Source organism: Bos indicus, chromosome 15, assembly GCF_029378745.1.
Source record: "Bos indicus isolate NIAB-ARS_2022 breed Sahiwal x Tharparkar chromosome 15, NIAB-ARS_B.indTharparkar_mat_pri_1.0, whole genome shotgun sequence".
Lineage (NCBI taxonomy): Eukaryota > Metazoa > Chordata > Mammalia > Artiodactyla > Bovidae > Bos > Bos indicus.
In genome coordinates, this window is record NC_091774.1 from 78824630 (window position 1) to 78830629 (window position 6000).

The following is a 6000-nucleotide window of genomic DNA, read 5'->3' on the forward strand; positions in this document are numbered from 1 at the left end:
AGAACAATTTTAGTTCGCTGATTCCTAGAATGTCTACATTCACTCTTGCCATCTTTTGATCACTTCCAATTTCCCTTGATTCATGGACCTAACATTCCAGGTTCCTATGCAATATTGCTTTTTACAGCATCGGACCTTGCTTCTAGCACCAGTCACACCCAGAACTGGGTATTGTTTTTGCTTTGATTCCATCCCCTCATTCTTTCTGGAGTTATTTCTCCACTGATCTCCAGTAGCATATTGGGCACCTACTGACCTTGGGAGTTCCCCTTTCAGTATCCTATCATTTTGCCTTTTCATACTGTGCATGGGGTTCTCAAGGCAAGAATGCTGAAGTGTCTGCCATTCCCTTCTCCAGTGAACCATATTCTGTCAGACCTCTCCACCATGATCGCCTGTCTTGGGTGGCCCCACACGGCATAGCTTAGTTTCACTGAGTTAGACAAGGCTGTGGTCTATGTGATCAGATTGGCTGGTTTTCTGTGATTACAGTTTCTGTGTGTCTGCCTTCTGATGCCCTCTCACAACACCTACCATCTCGCTTGGGTTTCTCTTACCTTGGATGTGGGGTATCTCTTCGTGGCTGCTCCAACAAAGTGCAGCCACTGCTCCTTATCTTGGATGACATCGCCCCTCCTGACCTTGAATATGGAGTAGCTTCTCTCGGCCCACCTGCGCCCGTGCAGCCACTGCTCCTTGAACGTGGGGTTTGCAGTACTTGGATGCAATCTCAAAAACGACAAAATGATCTCTGTTCGTTTCCAAGGCAAACCATTCAATATCACAGTGATCCAAGGCTATGCCCCAACCAGTCATGCTGAAGAAGCTGAAGTTGAATGGTTCTATGAAGACCTACAAGACCTTTTAGAACTAACACCCCAAAAATATGTCCTTGTCATTATAGGGGACTGGAATGCAAAAGTACGAAGTCAAGAAACACCTGGAGTAATAGGCAAATTTGGCCTTGGAGTACAGAATTAAGCAGGGCAAAGGCTAATAGAGTTTCACCAAGAGAACACACTGGTCATAGCAAACACCTCTTCCAACAACAAAGAGAAGACTCTACACATGGACATCACCAGATGGTCAAAACCAAAATCAGGCTGATTATATTCTTTGCAGCCAAAGATGGAGAAGCTCTATACAGTCAGCAAAAACAAGACTGGGAGCTGACTGTGGCTCAGATCATGAACTCTTTATTGCCAAATTCAGACTTAAATTGAAGAAAGTAGGGAAATCCACCAGACCATTCAGGTATGACCTAAATCAAATTCCTTATGATTATACAGTGGAAGTGAGAAATAGATTTAAGGGACTAGATCTGATAGACAGAGTACCTGATGAACTGTGGGTGGAGGTTTGTGACATTGTACAGGAGACAGGGATCAAGACCATCTCCATGGAACATACTGCAAAAAAGCAAAATGGCTGTCTGGGGAGGCCTTACAAATAGCTGTGAAAAGAAGAGAAGTGAAAAGCAAAGGAGAAAAGGAAAGATATAAGCATCTGAATGCAGAGTTCCAAAGAATAGCAAGGAGAATTAAGAAAGCCTTCATCAGTGATCAATGCAAAGAAAAAGAGGAAAACAACAGAATGGGAAAGACTAGAGATCTCTTCAAGAAAATCAGAGATACCAAGGGAACATTTCATGCAAATTTGGGCTCGATAAAGGACAGAAATGATATGGACCTAACAGAAGCAGAAGATATTAAGAAGAGGTGGCAAGAATACATAGAAGAACTGTACAAAAGAGATCTTCATGACCCAGATAATCATGATGGTGTGATCACTGACCTAGATCTAGACATCCTGGAATATGAAGTCAAGTGGGCCTTAGAAAGCATCATTACAAACAAAGCTAGTGGAGGTGATGGAATTCCAGTTGAGCTATTGCAAATCCTGAAAGATGATGCTGTGAAAGTGTTGCACTCAATATGCCAGCAAATTTGGAAAACTCAGCAGTGGCCACAGGACTGGAAAAGGTCAGTTTTCATGCCAATCCCAAAGAAAGACAATGCCAAAGAATACTCAAGCTACCACACAATTGCACTCAGAGGAAGTAAAAGCTTTTCTCTTTCTTGATGAAAGTGAAAGAGGAGAATGAGAAAGTTGGCTTAAAGCTCAACATTCAGAAAACGAAGATCATGGCATCTGGTCCCATCACTTCATGGCAAGTAGATGGGAAAACAGTGGAAACAGTGTCACACTTTATTTTTTTGGGCTTCAAAATCACTGCAGATGGTGATTGTAGCCATGAAATTAAAGATGCTTACTCCTTAGAAGGAAAGTTATGATCAACCTAACTTCTGCTGCTGCTAAGTCGCTTCAGTCGTGTCTGACTCTGTGCCACCCCATAGACGGCAGCCCGCCAGGCTCCCCCATCCCTGGGATTCTCCAGGCAAGAACCCTGGAGTGGGTTGCCATTTCCTTCTCCAATGCATGAAAGTGAAAAAATAAAATGAAGTCGCTCAGTCGTGTCTGACTCCTAGCGACTCCATGGACTGCAGCCCACCAGGCCCCTCCGTCCATGGGATTTTCCAGGCAAGAGTACTGGAGTGGGTTGCCATTGCCTTCTCCCATGACCAACCTAGATAGCATATTAAAAAGCAGAGATATTACTTTGCCAACAAAAGTCCATCTAGTCAAGCCTATGGTTTTTCCAGTAGTCATGTACGAATGTGAGAGTTGGACTATAAAGAAAGCTGAGTGCTGAAGAATTGATGCTTTTGAACTGTGGTTCAAAAGAGAAGACTCTTGAGAAGTCCCTTGGACTGCAAGGAGATCCAATCAGTCTATCCTAAAGGAGACCAGTCCTGGGTGTTCATTGGAAGGACTGATGCTGAGGCTGAAACTCCAATACTTTGGCCACCTCATGAGAAGAGTAGACTCACTGGGAAAGACCCTGATGCTGGGAGGGACTGGGGGCAGAAGGATAAGGGGACCACAGAGGATGAGATAGCTGGATGGCATCACCGACTCGATGCACATGAGTTTGGGTGAACTCCGGGTGTTGGTGATGGACAGGGAGGCCTGGCATGCTGCGATTCATGGGATCGCAGAGAGTCAGACACGACTGAGCAACTGAACTGATCTGAACTGAACTGAATACAGTGAATTAAATGTTCCTTTCTCAGATCCTTCATAGAAAGGTTGGAATGAAGACTTACATCACCTATGTGTGGTCATATTGCAAACATCTTATTCCATAATACATGAAGACTCTTTCATTTAGAAGTCTCTAAATCTGGAAAGAAATTGTGTGTGTATGGTCAGTGTTATTGGGGAAGGAAATGGGAACCCACTCCAGTGTTCTTGCCTGGAGAATCCCAGGGATGGGGGAGCCTGGTGGGCTGCCATTGTGGGGTCACACAGAGTCGGACTCAACTGAAGCGACCTAGCAGCAGTAGCAGCATGGTCAGTGTTGTCTGCCTATTTGCAGTCCCATGGACTGCAGCTGCTCTGACCATGGAATTTCCAGGCAAGAATACTGGAATGCGTTTCAATTTTCTACTCCAGGGCATCTATCTGACTCAGGGATCAAGTTGGCCTCTCTTATGTCTCCTACATTGGCAGGTAGATTCTTTACCACTGCACCACCTGAGGAGTCCAAAAAGTCTTTACATCTGGTAATTAGATGAGGGGCCATGATTTTCCTCAACCAATTCAGGCTTCTGTTAACCAAACCCAGATTACTTTTTTTATCATCATCATTGCCACCTTAGTCTACCTGAGCCCTTTTCAAAATACTGTTTATCCTCTGGGTGCCAGAGCCTGTGTGACTTGCATGTGTGCTCTTTAATGTTGGAGTCTGGTTCTTACAGCTATCTTCTGGTTCTCCCCAAAGGAAGCCCCACTGGTCTTCAAAGCCAGAATATTTTGAGGGTCCCCCTTCCTGGTGCAGGACTCTTGGCTGCAGAGCTCGAAGTGAGGCTCAGACTCCTGACTTCTTGGGGAAAAAGCCTGCAACTGTTATTACCATCCTGTGTGGTTCACCCACTCGGAGTCATGGTCTTGACTATATTATGTCTTCACATTTCCTACCTGTTTGTTGAGGTTCCTTCTTTATATCATATCTTTTGCTGTAGGGGATTATCCTGCTAGTCTTCAGGTTGTTCTCTTTAGTAATTGTTCTATATTATTATTATTGTGTGTGTGCTCAGTCATGTCTGACTCTTTGAGACCCCATGGACTATAGCCCACCAGGCTCCTCTGCCCATGGGATTTTCCAGGTAATACTGAAGCAAGTTTCCATTTCCTACTCTAGGGATCTTCTTGACTTGGATACAACCTGCATCTCTTGCATTTCCTGCATTGACAGGTAGATTCTTTGCCACTTGAAAAGTGCTCTGTTAATAATTATAATTTTGGTATCCCCATGGAAAGAAGTAAGCTCAGGGTTTTCCTACCCTGCATGTTGGCAACTCTCTCCTATATGTCTGTCTTTATGCCAAAGCTACGCTGCTGTGATTACCATTGTTTTGTCATATGTTATAGAACCAGAAATAGGAAATCCACAAATTTGTTCTTTTTTCAAGATTGTTCTGCCGATTTAGATTCCCTTGAGATTTCATATGAATTTTAGGATGAAGTTTTCTGCCATCCTATCTCAAAAGTGCATATTGTGGGAGAAGGTGGGAGGGGAGTTCAGGATTGGGATCACATGTACACCTGTGGCGGATTCATGTTGATGTATGGCAAAACAATACAATATTGTAATTAGCCTCTAATTAAAATAAATAAATTTAATTAAAAAACAATACATCAATAAAATTTTTTTAAAAATGAAAAATGGTTGCTAAATTAAAAAAAAATAAATCAATGGACTCTATGTCATAACAATATTTAGCACATATTATTGTCATGAAAATGTGATGGAGAGTAAGGACATTAACTTCAGGATCAGGAGACATTAGTTTTCTTTCAGACTATGCCATCATCTTCTATAACCTTAAACAGCTTTCCCTTGTTTTACAAGTACTTTACTTTGGTAAATTGAAAGGTGTTTCCAAGTTCTGTAATTACACCCAGAACAATATATTTATTGCCATAAATATTGTTTATTTTACTTCTACTTCAATTAGAAGTAAAATTGGAGGAGTTATGGGATGACAGTTCACCTCCCCAAAACATTTCCATTTCTGGTAAAAAAACCTTGGAGATGTCCTTGTCCTTCTGTGATGAAAGAGTCCTTGGATTGGACTAAATACTATCTCTGTTCCTTAGGGCTTTGTTATTTTGAGGATGTGTTTGTCTACCTATTTAAATGCATGAAGCTGCCCATAAGAATTCTTTAGCAGGTACCTTGTTTTTGTAAAATCAGTCCCTGACAACAAAAATCGGACCAACCTTCAACTAATTTCTGATCAACTATAATAAGATCCATATATAATTTCTCTTGCTTTCCTTCTGATTTGCGCTTCAGTTTTGAGACTATTAGTTGCTGATTCTCTGGAGTTTTAAATCACTATGTCCTTGATCTTGTATTCTGGAAACAGACTTTCCTGGTATAGTTCCAGGTGTTCCTCTTTTGAAGAACATTTTTATGGAAACCTTCTATGATTTGGACCTGATCCCATCTCTTTCCTTTTTATGCTGTTTCCGGGCTTGGGGAGTTGAATAGACAGGTATAGGGGTTCTAAATCAATTTTTACCAAGCACTGTAGCTAATTAAGTAGAGACTGGATGGCCACTTAACAGACAATTCCGAATGGGTTTCAATCTTTTATGAAGTTGGGAATGATGGCTTTGTCGGTCCATGCTATTTCTCTGATCTGACTTTCATTCCAAATACAAAGACAAGTTCATGCCATTTTCATGATGACACTTCAGGAAAATCCATACCCTTAATTATTGTTTAGATAGTTTCAAATTCTCATTCAAACTGTCTTTTTTTTTAAATTTAATTTAATTTTATTTTTAAACTTTACATAATTGTATTAGTTTTGCCAAATATCAAAATGAATCCATCACAGGTATACATGTGCTCCCCATCCTGAACCC